Source organism: Trichosurus vulpecula, chromosome 6 (assembly GCF_011100635.1).
Source record: "Trichosurus vulpecula isolate mTriVul1 chromosome 6, mTriVul1.pri, whole genome shotgun sequence".
Classification (NCBI taxonomy): domain Eukaryota; kingdom Metazoa; phylum Chordata; class Mammalia; order Diprotodontia; family Phalangeridae; genus Trichosurus; species Trichosurus vulpecula.
In genome coordinates, this window is record NC_050578.1 from 111,587,837 (window position 1) to 111,603,964 (window position 16,128).

A 16,128-nucleotide genomic window follows, 5' to 3' on the forward strand; every position below is an offset into this window, starting at 1 on the left:
TGGGATCAGTGGCCTTGATATCTCTAGCTAGCTGGTTAATTATGCCAAGCTACCCTTCAAGCTTGGGAACTGTGAGTGGCACAATCTTTGGAGCTTGTTTGTTGTCATCATCTTTACTGTCCTGAATAGATTCCTAAGCCTTTGTATCTAACTCCTCATTCATCAGCCACTCCACAAATTCATGTGCATTGTACCTCTCTCCTCTCTCTCTCTCTCTCTCTCTCTCTCTCTCTCTCTTGCATAGCCACAAATGTGCCTGATCACCAACCTGAAAGTGAAAAGAGCAGAACAAAGAGAATATTGTATACAGTAAGAGCAATATTATTTTAAGAATGACTTTGAGTGAATGTCATTTTACTTATTGTAGATACACAAATTAAAAATAATGGATAAATGAAGAAAGATATTACCTGCATCCAGAGAAAGAACTGATAAATGGATATAAGTATAGAACAATTTTACATATACATACCTATTTGTGCCTAATGGTAGGCATCTTCAGGATGGGTGGGGGGGGGGGTGGAGGGAAGAAAGAAAAGGAAAAAAATACATAATAACTTTATTATATATTTAAAAGGCACAGCAAGTCTTACACAATAGATTTGCAGTTTCATATCTTTTTTTAAAATTATACTTTGTTATGGAAATGCTTGTTTTATTCCATAAATTAAAAATAAAATAAATGAAAAAAACGAGGTTGCTAATAAAATCACAGGAATGCTTGAAGATACTGATGGGGTTATAGGACCTGGGCCCCTAAAGGAAAAGACCATGTCTTTGAAAGCAACCCAGCGCCTGAATTTTTCCACACTGGAGGTTCACCGAAGGCATCTGCCCATTCCAATCTACCTAGAAATTCAATAATCCTTTTAACTGTCCTTTCACTGTGGCTCTCCAACCCAGCCCAGACCACTTAACTCCTTCCATTCTTAGGGGTGCTCTGAGGAAAGTTTGCAGGATCCAGTTCCCATCTGCCCTTCTTTGCCCTTTTCTCAACTGGGAGAGGTGTATACAGGCACTCCATTGCCACCTTGGTGAATCCAGGGGCCACCCTGTTTGTCTTGGATCCTTGGAAATTCCCTACCCCCCACTTCCTCAGAGTAATGATAGTCTATTAGTGATGGAGGTTTTCTAACAAGCCCTTCTGAGCCTTTTGTGGGATTTCCCCTCTCTCTGCCATTCTAAAATCATATTTGTTTGTGTGTCTGTGTGGTAAAATGTTTGTATCATGTTTCTGCTGTGAGCTAGATTTTGTTACCTTGAAAGTTTTTAAAATGCAGCCAGTCAAAAAAAAATCAACCAAACAACAAAACAAACTTCTAAGGATTGTAGCTAGAGAAAATACTGGGAAAGATGAATGAACTTTCTTGTGTTTAGGTCATAGTTGGAAGCAGGACTAATTCCCACCTTAGGCTTTCCATGGCAGACCATATTATTTTAAAAAGAATAGAAACCTGTAAGATTTTTTTTGTTGTGATCCCAACTCTGGCCAACTTGGAGCTGCAGAAAAAAGTTAGATACTGCTAAAAATATCTTAGCAGATTCTGGAGATTTTAAGAGTAATCATTAAAGATTTTGGAAATTAATCATTTTAAGATTGCAGGGGAAAACTCTTGAGACTTTGGGGTAATTCCAGGAATTCACCCTCTGCTGAAACACCTCCCCATAATCCTGATCACTCAGCATTCCCCACTCTGTCCCCCAGAGTGAAGAATGTATCTCAGTATAGGGATTGGAAACAGCCCATGTTTTTCCTGTTGTTAGAAACATGTTTAGTCTAGGAATAAACAATACTCATTGCAAGGCCAGGAAGGTTTTAATTATATCTTACATTTATTCCTCCTGAATAAATGGGTACCTCCCCTGAATAGAGTAAGGGGAGTACAAGGGACTCAGACAAATGCCAATCCTTTTAATGGCTCCTAATTCGAATCTCCCGCCTGGCTCTTCATTGGCCAGATGCAACCCCCTGAACTGCCCATGTCATGCCTCCCTCAAACAGCTCCTTAAGCATGCGTACAAGCCTCTAACCATATCAGAAGCCTGGGCTCTGCTAGATTATAACTCTGATTAGAACTGGTTCTAATCAGTCTGACTTACATTCTGCTAAAGCTGGAGGAGAGGGGAGATGCTTTCAACTCTGTGGAAATAAAACTGCTCCCACCATTTTTCACACTGTTAACCTCTCTCAGATCAGATTAAGCAGCCATGTAATTTATGACAAGCTATTTTTTCTCTGTTTACCACCATTTCCTGATTTGTAAAAGGAAAAGTAATAGTTGTTGTGAGATCCAAATCATATAATGATTGTAAAATGCTTAATGCAGTGACTGGCATATGTTAGGCACTACATTATTATTATCTCTCTAATTTAATGTAATTGTTCCATACCTGATAACTTTAAAGTGGTTTTAAAATGCGAAGGTAATAAGATCAATGATTTCTATATGTGATAATTTGGAAATGCAACTGAACTGATGTCATCTGAAGTTTATTGTTTGTATTATAATTGTATTTCTAAAATTTTCCTATATTGTAAAATTTGAGAGACCACTGTAAAACAGAAATGGTATTAGACAAAGCGATATTTGATCTGGATTTTGTTGCATGTGAATCGGGCTTTTAAAAGAAAATGATAAAATTAGATAATTTGAAAACTGTTATATATTTAATGAAGTACATTTAGCTATAAACAGGTAATAATAATGATATTTACTACAATAGCAAATTTTTATTTGAAAATCTTGGGTTTTTTTTGAAATTATATAAGGTGATTTAAAGAGGTAGCTTCAACATATTAATGATGAGTTGAATGATTTTTTTACACAAGGTAATTTGGAAGTGCATCAGCCTGAATTGATAATGTGTTTGTTTCAAGTTTTAAATACATAATATTGTTTAGGGTGTTGTTATATTTCTAAATTTTCTCACTGTATAATTTGGTAAACAATCATATCAGCTATATTGTCAGAAAAAGCATTCCTCTTATAATCTAGATGTTAGATTAAGAATTGTACCTAAAAAAGAAAAAAGGAAGAATGAGCGGATTAGGAAGCTGTTAGGCCATTCTATCAGCCTGTTGACCATGTGCTATAATATTCTAAAGTACTATAATTTAAGAAATTTACAAACTCCCAAGATTTGTCTATATTTCAGAGGAGGTTTCACTTAAAGTTCTTGTCAACTCTGTGCAACAGTTTTTTGTGCTGTGGAATTTCTGCTGAATAAATGGGAATCCTTATACAAAATAGGGGTGTAATTTTCAAGCCTGCTTCATCAAGGATATTTATCTATTTATAGATCTTGATTTGGAGGTTTGTGAACTACCACATTCACTATCTATGTGAGATTTCAGAAGGTAATGATTTTCTTAATTTCTAGTGATATGTTAAAAGACAAAGGGGAGAAAAGATTTCCCAAAAGGAAGAAAATTTTCAAAGGCCTGTGAAACAGCGAGGCAATAAACACAACATCAATGATAATCATGAATATGGCTATGTAGTTCTGTATCGCAAAGTATGAGAGACTTTCCATAAAGAGGGTAAAAGAAATAAACCATTTATTCAGACACTAGAAAACCATATCCCATAACCAAATGTTCAGCTCCCACAGCCAGTCAGCCCACTTTATCATAACAAAAAGGAACTTAAAACACCATATTACAGCCTGGAGTCTGGCCATCCCAAAACCTCTCCGACCCCCTGCTGGAGTCTCCCCAAAGACAAACTCACAGTATAGCTAAGTCAGCCTGTTCAGTTCTAACAATCATGAGGGTGGCCATTAACAGCCATAACATCTTTCTCTCATCATTTCCTGTGACATAACTTCCTTTTCCTGTCAGGAAGCTCCTTCTACCACATGTAACTTAGGCTTCCTGTGACATAAGCAAGTCACATGGCCTATTAATGGGTGAGAAAGATCTTCAAACCTAATTGCTACTACAGCCTGGTAACTTTGTTATTGTGATAAGGCTAATCTAATTGGGTATGTTCTTCTTGGCTTATAAAAACTGAATCTCCTTGCTATAAACACCTTTTTGAGTAGAGGGAGGTGGCAATTCAGGAATTTTTTGATAACTAAGAATTTAGTTTGTTATAGTGCTTTGGGGATTTATTTATGTTGCTAACACATTTTATATCAACTTATTTTTGATAAATTCCAATTTTAAAGACTTATTTTTGCTTTAAGGTTGAGAAGAGAGATTTCTGTCATTTTAGAGGTTTCCAACTAACTCCATAAAAGTTTAGTGATTATTCCTTTTTACATTAGGACAAATTTTAAGCTGTTTTTAAGAAAGGGAAATACTTTTAGGAAGAAATGTTTTATAAAAATCTTTTGTGTGATTTTTAGAAGGCCTACTAAATTTTCATTTGTAAGCTAATTTATTGCTAAATTGCTGTAATGAATTGTGAGTGGGAGAGATCTTGCTATTTGATCTGAATTTATAGTCATTCCATGGCCTAAGCAAGAGTTCTAAGAGTCCCTATCAAATCCTTCTGACTACTCTTACAGCTGCCAACTTGTGGGCATCTACTGACTGCCCCCCCTCCCAAGTGGATATCCGAGCCCACAGGAGACCTTGCCCTTTGGCTCCGTAAGGGACTGAAGAAGACAATATATGATGCAGATGGCTTTCCCAAGAATCTGGACCAGGCTTGCAAAAGAAAGGGCCCCTTCTCCACTTAAGTTCCTTTCCAGATTCTTACATGCCATATGCTGTTTTGGTTTTCCTGGCTGTATGATTTTCTTTTACCATGCCCCTCATCCCCCTTACCTCTGGCTTCCTTTTAGTTCCTTCTTTGCTTGCTTTTGGTTGTATTGCAAAGGACTGATAAAACTCCCTTTTCTGCTCCCTGAGGAAGAGTGAGGTTTTACCTGTGCCTTCCTTGGTCTGCTGGTGGTGCTTTTGGTGTACCTTTGACCAAAAGGAGGAGATATGTGAACCAGCTTGATGCCCCTCATCCCACTGAAAAAGGCTGAAAACCTGGATTGGCCAATCAGGAAAAAGACATTTTGGCCCACTCTGAGTTAACATACCATAATCCTTTGCATGCTGTCTGAGCAAACCTCAAAATTAAGCTTACTTGGAGCCTTCTGTTTATGACTGCTAAGGACCAGGTGCCTCGAACCAGACACTATCTTGATTAATGGTATTCCTCTTGTCATCATGTTATGACACTTATTTTATGACATCTTGGGGGTACCCTCTTGTTCTTTGGAAACTATAATTTTGGCTGACACAGGCATCGGGTCACTTCCTTGCTCTATGGGTATATAGTCTCCTTCAACTGGCTTTTCAGCCTCATTTTGTTTTTCTTAGAACAAACTCTATAAGATTGACAATTGTAAAGCAAATAACTTTGAAAGACTTAAGAACTCTGATCAATGATCAGCTATAATTCTAGAGGATTGATGAAGAAGCATACCACCCACCTCCAGATTTTGAGGAGATAGACATTAGTCATGCTGAAACTCCCATTTTTGGACGTAGTCAAGATGGAAATTTATTTTGCTGGATATTGCATATTTATTATAATGTTTTTGTTTTTGCTTTTGGTTTTTTTTTTGAGAGGGGGGAGTTAAGTGGGAGAGAAAATAAATGTTGAATTAAAAAAAAAGAAATAGAAGTTAAAAAAACCCCAACCAGTCCCAACAAATCAGCAATTACCCCCATAGTTAGTGTCCTTAGGTTGAAGACTAAGCTACTATGTTCAATTGCTCCTGGGTTTCATTTAGTTATTTTATTTTGCATTGATCAACTTTTCTGTTTTTTACTAATATCAAATTGTTTTCATAATTACTACTTTACAATGTATTTTGAAATCTGATACTGGTAGACATTCTTCATTCCTACTTGCTTTTATTATTTCCTTTGATATTCTTGACACACTGTGCCACCTCATGGCCTTCTGTTATTTTAACATACACAAATATTGTATTTTGTCAAAAGCTTTTCATCATCTATTGAGATAATCATGTGATTTTAATTTTTTTTTAATTTGAATGTTCTATTATGTTTGTAATTTTCATAATTTTAAACTAGTCTTAAAATTTTGGTATAGATCTAATCAGATTACAGTGAAATATTTCAAATGTAGCCTTTTAGAATTTATTCAATATATTTTATTCATTATTCATTAAATATATTAGTCTGTACTTTCTTTTTCTGTTTTCTTTCCCCAGTTTAGGTATCAGGACCATAACCGTCTTATACAAAGAATCTGGTAGAGTGCTTTTTTTTTCCCCTTCTGAATTCACAAAAACATATGCAATATTGGAGCTAGTTATTCTTTCAGTAAAATTCACTTGTCAATCCATCTAAGGCTGGAATTGTTTTTTTTTTAATTTATTTATGGCTTCTTCAATTTCTTTTCCTGAGATTGGATTGTGTAAACTCTCTCCTTTCCTTTAAATCTGGGTATTTAATTTTAAAAAATGATTATTCATCTATTTCTTTTTATCATTTTTATTGGCATATAATGTTATAAAATAGTTTTTAAAAATTTCTTCTTCTTAATTTTTGTTATGGAGATCTGAGTTTTCTCTTTTTTGAGAAAATTAACTAATCATTGGTCTATTTTATTAATCTTTTTTAAAACCTAATTTTATTTAATTCATTTTAAAATTTTTATTTTCTTATTTTCAGAATGTTTATTTGGGATTTTTGATTTGTTGCTTTTCTAGTTTTTTTTTGTTTTGGTTGAAAGCTCAATTCATTAATCTCTTGCTTTTCTTTTTTCTGGATGAATATATTTAGAAATCTAAAATTTCTTCTAAAGACTGTTTTGTATGAATCCCCCAAATTTTGGTATGTTGTCTCATTTAGTATGTTTTTTATTGCTTCTATGATTTGTTCTTTGACTCACACTTTTTTTTTTTAGTATTCTGTTATTTAGTTTCCAGTTAAGACTGGATTCTTTGTTTAAGTTGTATTTATTGCTTATAATCTTTTACTGTGTTTTGATCAGTAAAGGATGTGTTACTGTCTGTTCCCTTCTTCCTTCCCCCCCAAATTTATTTATGAGTTTTTTATGCTTGGCATATAGTCAGTTTTTTGAAGATAGTATAAAAAGCTGAGAAATATGTATATACTTTATGATCTCCATTCAGTAGTTGTAGGAATTCTATCATATTTAATGTTAAAAAAATTCTATTAATATTTTTTAACTCATTTCTTGTTTATCATTTTGGTAGGTTTGTCAGAGTCTATGAGGGGCATAACAAGGACCCTAACAATAATTGTTTTGCTTTTTAATTTTCCATGTAGTTCAGATGACTTTTCCTGTATGCATTTAGATAATATGTATGTCAGCCCACTCATATATATTTAGTACTGATATTATTTAATTATTATGATGCCTTTCAGCAAAATGTAGTTTCCTTGTTTTATCTCTTTTAACCATGTCTATTTGTATTGTTGCCTTCTCTGAGATCATAATTGCCTCCCCTGCTTTTTAAAATTAATCTAAGGCAAAAAATATTAATCTGAGGCATAAACATTTCTAGTCCAGTCCTTCATCTCAGTACTGGGTGAATCTTTGTTTCACTTGTGTTTCTTATAAACAACTCATTGTTGGTTTCTTCTTTTTAATCCATTTTGCCGCTTTTCTCAATATAATTGGTAAGTTCATTACATTCACAGTTGTGTTTGCTAGGCACACTTTGGAAAAATGTTCTCCTGGGGCTAGGTTCTACTCTTTCTGTAGCCTGGAAGTTGCTGCCCTATCATTTCTGGCTTGGGGCCAGGTCCTACCTTCCACCCCTTTCCAGATCTGAAATAGTAGCCTCATCTGGAGCCTGGAGCTGGACTTAGCTTTGGTTCCAAATCCTACCCACTGTTGTTATCTCTAGCTTCTATCTCTTTTCTGGGTCTTCTGTTCATCCTGGCCATTTTGGTCCTCACAGCTGTTTGCCAGCTGCTTCAGATTGTGGTCCTTGGAACAGCCCAACCCTGAATCGCATTTGTTTCAAGCCTCCACTGAGGCTGTACCCAGACCTCTGGTCATGATGGTTTGACAGGTAAAATCTGAAATAACTGCGGAAACAAAGATTTGAGCTTCTAAGCATATAAATTTATTAAGCAATACATGCCAATTGCATAACAAATTGGGACGAGGTCTTCTCAGCTTTACACTGGACCCTGGATATAGGGGGAGACAGATTTTTACACATTAAAAGAAAACAATTAACAGGATATAAACTAGGATACAAGATTAGATAATCTGATTTCTAATTGGAGGAAAGATCAGGGACTTTATAAATTGGGAGGGGGAGAGTAAACAGGTACAGTTCCCTGAAATCAGAAAAAGATGTGTCCCCTCCCCCCTCCCCCAAATGTCTGTATTCAATCAAAGGAACAAGGAAATAGCAATTGATTGATAAGCACAGGGCCAGTTTTCAGAGAAGACATATGTGTTTCTTGAGTTGTATAACTATGAGAAAACCCTTTGCATTAGTCTTAGGATCTGACTGGCTTTCTGGTCAGCATAATTTAGGTCCTTAGTTAAGGGTTTCTAGGCAGCAGGTAGAGGTGTTCCAGTTCCTGAGCCATGCAGGGTTAGATTCAAATAGTGCAATAAAGTTTTCTCACAATTCTCATAATTAAATAAAGTTTTCTCACAAGAGAGAAATCAGACTAGACTTATAACTGAATAGAAAGGGTAACTGAGCTAGTTCCAGAATTGACTCACATCATGGAGTCAATGTTGGTCACTCAATTCCCACAATTCTCTCAGTGGTCTTTCAGTTTTTGTTTTTGTGTAGACACTTATGGATAAGTGTCTTGGTTTCAAGCACTGGTCCCTGGTACAGCACCATAGGAGGCTGCATTGGTTTCGGGAAGGTCACTCAGAGTATCCCTAAATCCCAGGGCGCCCCAGCCCTCTTTCCTTATGTATTAAATGAGGGTAATTTGTATGACCTACAGGGCTGTTGTGGAAAAAGTACTTTGTAAACTTAGAAGCACCAAACAAATCTAAGTTACTGTTATTGCTGTCATCAGGATGTCTCCCTTCCATAACCTCTCTCATCAGTCTTATAAATTGTTGTGGGGTTGGAATAAAGATTGTCATATTGGTGCCTAAAAGAAGCATTGCCTAAAGGACTCCACTTAGAGTAAATTCAATAATCAATCAATGAACATTTATTAAATGCCTACTGTGTGCCAGACACTGTGCTAAGTGCTGGAGGCACTGTACTAAGCATAAATTACCTTGAATTTTATGCAATTATTTTAATTGCTCAGATATACATTTGTGTTTACTTCCTGGTTCTTGACTGTATTCTATATTGTTCAAGTTGCTAATTAAGTGCAATCTGCATAAATGAAATTGTAACAATATTATCCTTTAAAATCACCACAGTAGCAGATGTTTTGGTTTATTTGAGGCTGCTAAAAGTTTTTAAGGTGGTTTACTATGCTCGTTGATTTATTTATTCTTGGGGTAATCAGGTTTAGAAGAGCTAGTGATAAAAGTGCCAATCTGAAGGTATCTAGAGTAGGGTAGAATTTAGCCTCTGTAGGTTCATGAGATGAAGGAGCTAACCTTGAAGAATTTAGGAAAATTACAAGGAAGGACAAGTTAGTCAATACTAGAAGTTTTTACCCATTTATATTGCTCTCCAAATTTTGAAGGTTTCTACTTTTTACAATTATGCTTTCAACCTATAGAAATTAGTTTTGATTGGCAGAGATTTCTGTGTGGGGACTGGGTGGGTAATGCTTAAGGAATTAGGGTTTGTGGAGGGAATGATTCAGGATCTGACTTAATTCTTTTACCTAAGTGATCCAGAAGCATCTTCCAATTTACATTTTTGTCACTTAAATAAACCATATGTCTGACTTTATAGGAGGAGTTGTTGGGTATCCAAATTCAACTCAACTTATTTATTAAGTACCTAGTATGTGAAGTCATTGGGAAAGACAAAAATAAAATGGTTCCTGTGTTCAAGAAGCCTTCATTCTTACTGGGAAACTACAATAAACACATGGAGAAGTAAATATGGATTATGTAGTAATTTCAGGAGGGAGAGTGCACCAACAATTTGGTCAGTGTCATGTTGAGGTGAAAATCAGGAATAACTTTGTGTAGAAGGATGATCTGTGCCCTAAAGAAAGGATAAGGATAGGACAAGTGTGGCAAAGATCACATCTCCTACAGGAGGAGAGGCAAAGCATGGGCCAGGGACTTAGGGAAATTCTTGCTAAGGTCCTTAAACAGTGACCTTAGGATTTAAATTAATAGAAAATTTCTGTGAATGAATCGGAGTGTGGAGATGGAAATATGCATGAGGAGGGAGGTAAGTCTGATGAGTGAGAATCTAGTAGGAAATATTTGGGTAGATAGTGTGGGGTTAGATTATTGAGGACCTTTATACCATTTTGACTACCTTTGACTACCTTCTTTGACTATCCTGCTCTGCCCAGAATACCTTCCCTAGTTTTTTATCTTTCTTTTATGTGTTGTCCTACTCTGTTACATTGTAAACTCCCTAAAAGCAATGACTATCTCATTTTTTTTTGTACTTGTATCTCTAGTACTTAGGGCAGCTAGATGGCACAGTGGATAGAATTCAAGCCTAGCCTCAGACACTAGCTGTATGACCCTGTGCAAGTCACTTAATACTGTTTGCCTCAGTTTCCTCATCTGTAAAATGAGCTGGAGAAGGGAATGGCAAAGCACCCCAGTATCCCACAAGGAGTTAGATTCCACCCAACAATGACAACAACAGCAACAACAACCACAACTTAGCAAATGTCTGGTGCACAGTAGGTGGTTAATAAATGTTTATTGGCTGATTATGATAAGAACCTAGGTTAGGTAGGAATAGGAGTGGTTGCTAATCCTGATATTTTCCAATTACCTAATTGCTTTCCAGGAATACCTCTAGCATGATGATTAAACTGAAAAAAAAATAGCTGTTATTTCTCAGGGATGTGTGAAGCTTTCTTCTTTTCAGGAAAAGATTTTATTCATTTGGTTAATTCTGTTTCAGTCATCAGAAGCTTCTTGATCAGACCTCTGTTAGAATGTGTTAAATTTACAATAATCTAAAGTTTTGTTTGGGATGAATTAAAAAAAAAACCACCAACATGCCAAACTGAATAGATACATAGCTTTTTCTGTATGTGATAATGTCTGGGTCAGACTGGGCTTCTTCCTCCCTGGGGGAGGAGTAGGAACATATAGACAGAAATAGGTTGAATAATTGCTGAGTTCATTAGATGCTGATCAAGAATTGGACCAACCCTGGGTTTATCCTCATTTGAGATATTCCTGATTGGTTTAGGCTTGGTGACTGGAGACTAGCTTACCCAAGACTGGTGCATTTGTAAAAGCCTCTGCCTTTGTCCTCCTGAGGACAAAACCCCAGTGACCATAACAACTCTCAATCACTCTTAATCAAACAATGAAATTCTGGGTCAGGCTGTGCAGCTTCATTTGTTAGAACCAGAGCCAATGCTGAGGTCCAGATGGTATTGAGCTGATCAGAGCATATGTATCCCTAGTATTCTTTCTCTAGTAGATTAGTGTTGGCAAGAAACCCAGTAGTTAGACCAGATGAATGTCAGTTTCTGTCTCTGGGTCTTGAAAACCCTGACCAGATAAGCAAATAATGTAAAATAATAGTGCTTATCATTCTAATTCTATGCTCTTCTTTGATAACTGCCTTCTTTCCCAAACTCTAAACCCTCCCCAATTTTCTAGTTTACCACCCTGGCATTTATATAGTTTCTTAAATAGAATGCAATTTGTTTCTTAAATTCTCTGCCTCCTTCCCTGTCATGAATTGTAAATTTCCAGAGGGAGAAGATGGAACTGTTTATTTGATATAGCACCTAGCACATTTTCAGATAGGTGCTTACTAAAATTTTCTGATAATGATCTAGTGAAGACATAGTCAAAGGTTTTATTATATGGTCGAGAACTAAGGTGTACAAATAAAGTCCATGGAGCTGCCAAAGGGATTTTTCTAAGGTTAAAAAAAATGAGGAATGTGAAAAAGACTGTCAGATTTGGCTATTAAGATATCATTGGTAACTTTGGAGAGGACAGTTTCAATTGGTAAATGGTAAGTTTGGAAGCCATATTGCGAAGGTGTGAGAAATAAGTAAAAAAAAAAAAAAAAAAGAAGAAGCCATGAGAGTAGAAAAATACACACACAAAAAAACATTTTTCAGAAGCATTGATCCTTGCCCCTCAAATGTTGAAAAAAAATGTTCTTCCAAATCTTGGAATGCACGTTTTCAGCTTACTTAAAACAGTTGAAAATGCTTCCCCTTATATCATACTCTTGTATGTTTAAATTAGTGGATGAATGTCTTTATCCAAGGTTTTAGACATACAATATTTTGATTAAATGAGATAAATGTTTCATTATAAAATTGGAAACCATAGTTATAAATAAAGTATAAAATAAACAAAACAAATGCAATTGAACCTGGAACCCTTAGCCTCCCCCCATCCTTCCTTCCCCTTCCTTCCCTACCCCTCTATTCAGTGTTGGTTGTATTGATTTTACTCACATCACCTCATACAGGCCTTTTTATATTTTGTTGTATAGTTCATATTTCATTTTTTAGGGCACCATTCCATTATATACCCTTAACATACCATATTATTTATCCGGCCATTGATGGAAGTATAAGTTGTTTCCAGTTTTTTTTTTTAAATTTTGCCATTAAAATAAAAAAGCTATGAATATTTTTGGTATAGATAGATCCTTTTTTCTTTATGATGATTTTTTTTTTGGAAAGAGTCCCAGCAATGAAATTGCTGGTTTGAAAGGTATGATGAGTTTTGTGATTCATGTTGCATATTGATACGTTTGTTGCTTTCCAGAATGTTTGCACTAGTCTACGGGCCCATCCATAATGTGTTAGAAAGCCTGTCTTCTAAAAGCCCTGACAGTACTGGGTTATGATACTTGACATTCTATTTGGCATAAGGTGGTATCTTAACATAACTTTGATTAACCGGGACTTTGAGCATTTTTTCACTTGACTATTAGCAGCTTAATTTCTTCTTTCACAAATTTTTCATTTCTTTTGACTGCTGCTTCATTGGGAAGTATGTAGTATTAGTCTTGTATTCATTTTTAGTTCTTTGTAGATTCTAATTTTCAGACTATCGTGTGACATGTTTTCTTCAAATATCGATTTTCAATTGTAATGGGGCAATTCTCAGGTGGAAATGGCTGGGGGGAGGGCTGCTTCCATGTAAGGATTGTATGCCAGTAAATAATGTTTCTTTTCTTTTAATTGTAAAGATATTGCTTTTTTCCTGCACAAAATTCCTTGATTTTTGTATAATGAAATATATCTATTTTGTCCCCAGTGAGTGCTTCCATTTGTTTGACTGTTAAACAAATGTCCCTGATTTCCATGGTTGTGATAAATATGCTATTCTTTTTTTACCTCAGCATTTTAAAATGACTTAAAAACACATTTAGATCTTTGATCTATTTAAAGTTTATTTTGTATGTTGGGAGGTATGGATTCAAACTAATTTCTCACCATATAGTTATCCTGTTTCCCCAGAAATTTTTATTAACTTTTATTATTGATTCTGTTCCATGATATTATGTGGGTTCATCAAACTCTAACCTTTTATTCTATTTTTTTGAGTTCTATTTCTGGTTTCTTTATTCTCCTCTTTGATCTATTTCTCTATTCTTTTTAAAGCACTAGACATTTTATAATTATTGCTTTATAGCATTTTGATATCTGGGGTGTGCTATTCTTACTTTACCAGTTTTCTTTTCCATAATTCTTTCTGATATTTATTCTTTTGTCACTTTTAATGACTTTAATTCTATAAAATAAACGATTGGTATTTTGATTTATATTGGATTAAATTTATGAGTTAGCTTGGGAAGTACAACCATTTTTGCTATATTTGCTTAACCTGATCATGAACAGGAAATATTTCTCTATCTGTTCAATTCTTGCTTGATTTCAGTCAGCATTGTAGTTGTCTTTGGGTGGGTCCTTTTTATATCTCCCTAAGCACTAAGTGTCATTGATTGCCACCCAATCCTGTGTAGCAAAAGGATTCAAATCTTGGGGAGTCCCATCATCACCCTGGGGATCTGAGGAAAGGGAGTCAGATCTCCACTGAAGCAGAGGAGACCACACAGTTTTTTTTTTTAGCATAAAATCAATAAGCCAAGGGAACAATGTATAACCAACATTTACCGACATTTAAGTGGCGCTGTTAGCCCATCACTCTCCTAGACCCTGAAAATCCCCAAACGTAGAACTGATCTGACTAAGAAATGTACAGGTTGAGTTCTCTGTTTAGTGGACTATGGAATGTCATGTACAGTTTTAGCCTTGAGTCAGAATTCATACATTGTTGGAATTGGCCAGGGTACAGGATCAGCTCCATGTGTCACCATAACTAGCCATCATGCAGTCTTAGTGCCATGGGATGGCCTCCATTGCCCCATCACCACACATTCTCCAATCCAATCCTGAATTAGGATTTCTAAAACTATATTAAATAAGAATGGACATCTCTACTTAACACTTGATCGTACAGGAATATATCTAGAATATCTTAATAGTATGCAACATTAACTCATGGTTTCAAAGCTATACTTTTTATTACATTATGGAAAGATCCTTCTATTTCTCTATTTTAAAATATTTCTGACTTAAATGTATGTTTATTAAATTGAAAGTATTCTTCACATCTAATGATATGATCATGGAGTCTTTATTTTTTCCTCTTGTTAATATTTAATTTATTGTTTTCCCAGTAACCAATAAGCCTTACATTCCTCTTATAGGTCCTATTTGATCATAACAGATAATCATTTTTGGCGTACTGCTATGCTCTCTTTGTGAACATTTTACTTAGAATTTTTCTATCAATTTTCAATAACAGTATTGATTTATTATTTTTATTCCTCAGTTTTGTCTTTGCCTTAAGGATTAGCACCATATTTACTTAATAGAAAGAACCGGAGAACCCATCATATTTTTCTGTTTTGAAACACTTCTTATAATATAGATGTTACTTATTTTTCATAATTTTTTAGCATTCCCTCGTGAATCCATCTGGGCCAACGTCTATTGGCCTCTCTGATTCCTTCCTGAAACTAGTTTTTTTTAGGTTTCCCACCTTTTTATTGGCTAGTTTGAGAATTTTATACTTTAGTTCTTATTTTTCTTTTTCTCCCCTTGTATTTTTCAGGTACTGATAATGGAGTATTAAAATCTGCTATTTTGAAAACTGTTTCTTTTTGTGAAGTTGCAAGGTTTTCTTTTGTTTATTTTGCCACAGAGGTGTTAGGTAAGTATATTTTAAAGACTGATATACTCTTTTTAGCATGAAATGGAGGTAGCTAGGTGAAGCAGTGGCTAGGCCTCTGAGACTAGAGTCAGGAAGTCCTGAGTTCAAATCCAGCCTCAGACACTCACTAGCTATGTGATATTGGGCAAATCACTTAATCTCTGTTTGCCTCAGTTTCCTCAACTGTAAGATGAGAGTAATAACAGCACTACCTCCCAGGGCTGCCATGAGATCAAATAAGATAATAATTGTAAAACTCTTAGCACAGTGTTGGCACATAGTAAGCCAGTTATTATGAATATGGTCATTATATAATGTTCTTTATCTCTTTTAATCCTTTCTGGTTTGAATTCTGCTTTGTCTAATATCTTTAGAATTCTTCGTGTGGTTTGTTTTGGCAGTAAGATGGTAAAATTTAGACTCATTTAAAATTTTGAATCTATTTAGAACTTTCTTGATTAAATGTGTTTTGTTTATGGAACATATTATTTGATTCTTTTTTTAAAAAATGTTTTGTTACTCTTCTGCATTTTGGGGTTATAATTGTTAAATTTGTCTTTTTTCAGTTATTCTATTTAGAGGGAACATACACTTTGTTATTCTTGTTTAATCTGGTATTTATCCAGACTTAGGATCACTCTGAAAAAATCTATTTCATATTAATAGTGTTGTAGGAAACTTTGTTTGGACTTGCCCTTTATGAAAGATGGAATTTTTATTTTAGGAATTATTGTTTCCTTTCTCTTTCTTGTCACTCCCATTCCCCCACCTCTTCCTAAAAGTTTAGCCATTACAATGAGCCAAGGATTTTCACTTTTTGTTAGCAGTA